A 4355-nucleotide genomic window follows, 5' to 3' on the forward strand; every position below is an offset into this window, starting at 1 on the left:
AATCCCCTAAGAAAAAATCCAATCCCTAAAATAACATTTTTTTTAGAGTAGAATTAGAGCAATTTGGAGGCGGTAACAAGGGAACAACATAGGTGATGAAAAGAAAAGAAAGAAGCCCACTGAAGCCACAGTTGATAAGAATGACTTTATAACCTCAGTTTGCCTGGCACAGAGGAGTATTTAGTGCACAAACAGCTCAAACCTGAGTGTGAGACTTTTAGAATATTTCAGATTTTCCTGCATATGGATGGAAAAGTGTCAAAGGATACATGGTAGCAGACTTTATGGAAGCACTTAAGCAGAGAAGATGTAGGATAGCTAAAAAATTCATCAGACTTTGTCTCCTCATCCTAAGGGATAAACTTCAAGATACTTAGGACAGTTACATTCAATTCCTTTCCATTTAATTCCTATTGCATGGTACAGAAGTACAATACATAGTGGAGTCAAAAGCCTTGAACAAAAGAAGTGTGATCATACATTCAGTGTATCACTGCACTGATGTAGAAGGACAGGTTCCAGAAATAAGATTCCTGTGTTAGACCTCACCCAAGGAGCACTTTCAGAAAAGCTGTGTGGTTTGTGTGAGAGTTCTACAGACTTCTCACATCTTCCAGCTCTGCAGCCAACTTGATCATAGACAAGTGGTGTGTATCTACCTAACTATATATTTTTATATTTAATATATATATTATCTCCTGCTCTACTGTAGAAGGATCCTGAAGCCCTTAAATGACTAAGGCTTTTGGTTTTATAACCCTTTGTTTAAAAGGGTTATAACCTGTTAGTCATCCAAGTGGATGATGACCTATGATTTATGACTACAGCTCATGTCTAGAAAGCAACATTTTATTTTAAAATTGGACAACAAATCACAATCTTTGAAATTAAATAAAATTCAAATACACATAAGCAGGTTACTCTCTCATAAATGTATAACTAAATATAAAAACAAATCTTAGGCCATATGGTTTTGTATATACATGTCAACCTGGCCATATATTCATTAGACTATTTTTGTTTTGGCTTTCTACACTCAAATATTTGTATGTTTGCTACATGTGGGGTTTTGGAATAAAGTGAAAAAGGAACCTGAAGGAGTAGATCTGTGGCAAAAGTGGATACAAAAGTACGTCAGTCCCTACCTTCCTCCCCACTTCAACAGTGCAGAGTTATCAGTTGATTAAAATACTGCAAAACATGAATAGTTAGCAGCTCACACTGAAATCAGCTCCTGTGTTTCTATTAATGGCACCCAAATCTGGCTGTGTTCACTTGTTGCCTTCCTTATGGTCATTCTTAATTGTTTCCCCTGTCTAATACCTTACCTGGCCCATCATCAGGTTGAACTTGCCATGGAAATCTCAGAATGGCTGATCTCGCTTGCTAAGTCCTGCCAGGTCTAATGTAACTACCAGATTCTCTATCACTCCAGGCCAAAATCTTTGATTATTTCCTTGCAACTATGTGTGTCTTTCTATATGTGTTGTATCAAATCTGTACCTTCACTTCCACAGCAGCTGAGCCTGTTCAGTTCTCCCACGTGCAGAGCCAAATCTAGTTTGCTTCTCGTTTCTCTCTTGCCTTGACCCTCGCAGCATCTTCCCGTCAGACCTCCTACAACACGTTGCATCGTACCATGTTTGCACCAAATGAAGCGCAGTTGCCAAGCCCCCTATCTGAACATTTGATCCAATCACTCCCCCCTTCATGTCCCTCCGCTCATTCATCTCTTACCACATGAAGAAATCAAGCTGCCAGTCAGTACATTCAAAGAATTTCTTAGCTCTCCCCTTACTACTTACCACCCTTGCTGAATCTCTTCTCCCCCCACATCCTCTCATCTCCAGCAGCCTTGCTCCCCTCCGAGGTCTGCATGTTGGCTTCTCATCTCTTTGTTGTCCTGCATGCCTTGCTTTTTCTGCAGAGCTGCAATGTCACACCCTTGCATTTCTATTTATACTCAATTTTCTGAAAACATACGTACATCTCTGCCAACAGATTGAAACCCCCCTTGGCACAAGCTACGAGGACTTTTCAGAAAGTCCTTTACACGTTATAGTTTTTGCAAAGAAGAGACTAGAAAGAATAACATAGTCCTAAATAAGTGTTCATAGCTAAAAACGCAATGATGTTACAAACTGTGGTTATAGATTCATGCGTACTCACAAATACCAAGCAAAACGCTACTAAGATCAACCACCTTTTGGCAGGGATTCACTGCTGCTAGCACAGTGAAGTCCATACAGTTTGTCAGGGAACTCACTCTACTCTCCGTGTTTTGGTTTATTATTACAAGAAAGGATCTTTGAGCATAATTTAAATCAGTGGATTCTCAAGTGGGTGGAAAGTGATGTGTATGAAAAAAGTGGTCCTATATTTTAAGGTGCAAGCACCTAAACGAGGTCTGGAAGTATCTGAATGGGTGCTGTTTATACAGACAGCAATTTTAGAGCACTCACAGAGACTCTGATTTTTTATGTATATATGCATAAGGCAAACTGCTTATAGAATTGGGAAATTTGGCCTGAGTATTAATCCTAGTCTACAAATAGATATGAAATCCCCCTTGACAGGAGTGACTGTTTTTCAGGAGATCACAGACTTGTGTCATCTTTCTTGTTCAACCACAAGAGTTCCTTGGAACTCAGTCACTCTGCCAAGAAATGAAACAGCTTTGCAAGACTTGTGCTTGACAAACGTTTCAGAGTATGCAGCGTCTTGTCTTCAGCAAGACCACCGCATAGAGGCAAAGATACAAATATAGAGATCAACTGCACAGCAGCTTCTGTTTGTCCTTGTTTTCTGTTCCATGGTACTGCGTCACCTTTAGCAAATACTCTACAGATCTGTACATCAAGTGCTACCTTTAAATTGTATTTTTATGGCAAATGCAGGTTCTCAATTAGCATTGAACAAAATTGGTAAGGAATGTTTGATGATACATAGGTCACGATGCCTAAACAACATAACATAACAACAAGAAAGAGATAAGCCACTTCTTTTTTGGAGAGGGATAACCAATACATTCTATTGAGAAATATGGCTCCCAAGTCTGTCTATGATCTGCCCTATAAAGCCCAAGTCTTCATTTAAACAGTTTGCAATCCTGATGTTTGTTTGGATTTTGTTTTCCTCATGAACTAAATTCAACATAATAAAGTAGTTTCCTTGGAGCCTGCAAACAGTTCTAAAAATACATCAGCAATAGGGAGCTACCTCCTTTTACCCTGATGCTATGTTAAACCAAAGGCAAAAGTCAGCACTGATAAATGATTTACACAGAACACTTCAGAAATACCAAACTAATGAAAATACTGATGCTGCAGTTTCCCCACATTCCACAAGACTCCATCTCTCCAAACCTCAATAGCATCAGCAATACAATTACACATCACTTATTAAAAAGACCTACACAAAATATTAAAAATGAAGAAGCAGGGAAAAATGAATTGCATTTGTTTTAAAATTTCACAGTGCTGTTGTACTGACTCCATTAGTACATAGTATTTTTTTACATAATTCTGTACTCAGCCTGGTGCAGACTGCCCAGAACGGTGCCCTGAAGTCTAAGAAATCCAGCTGTGCTCAGTCTGATGCTTGTGGTCACTTCACTGCTGATTACACTGGGCTTGATTGCATCTGCAGAGGTATGTTGTGCCTGTGCCTCGTGGAGCATCCAGCCACACACTAATTAGGCTGCACCTGAAGCAGTCAGTAATCAGTAAACAGTAACCAGTGATAACTGATTAGTTATCAGGTATTGTAACCATTTGTTTTGAGTTTAGATATCTAACGACTACAAACATTTATCATTCCTTATACAAGTATATCCTGGATATAATTTTCTTTACTGACATACTAGGAGCTTTCACGGTATGTGGGAAAATTCCTCAAAATAAGGTGTATGAAATCTCTGACACTCAAGTCAACTGTTAAATACTCGAAATGGGAAGGCACCAGTCGTTTGAAAAAGCAATATGGATGCATGACCTACTTCTAGAAGGCCAATAGAGACACTCATCCTGTGCATCCATGTTCAGTGCATGCATTGCTAACCGTATGGGCTAGCAGGAGACAGATGCTTAATCATGCCACACCTTTTTAATTAATCCTTAATCATTGACTCACATCTACTGCATGTCGCTCAAGTGTTATTTTTTCCACAACATTTACCTTAGCATGTATTTCGACATGTGCTGTTCATTTTATGACTTCAGAAAGGATGTGGTTATGGTTTGACAGAAAGGAAGCTTTGCTGTAGATGGGAAGATAGAGCTCAAAGCACCTACGCTGCCTTATGAATACCTTTTTTTTTACATTAACTGTCTTCCTTCTTGTGTCTCTTTCTTGGA

The sequence above is a fragment of the Nestor notabilis genome, unplaced genomic scaffold, assembly GCF_000696875.1.
Source record: "Nestor notabilis isolate BGI_N333 unplaced genomic scaffold, ASM69687v1 scaffold32969, whole genome shotgun sequence".
Taxonomy (NCBI): domain Eukaryota; kingdom Metazoa; phylum Chordata; class Aves; order Psittaciformes; family Psittacidae; genus Nestor; species Nestor notabilis.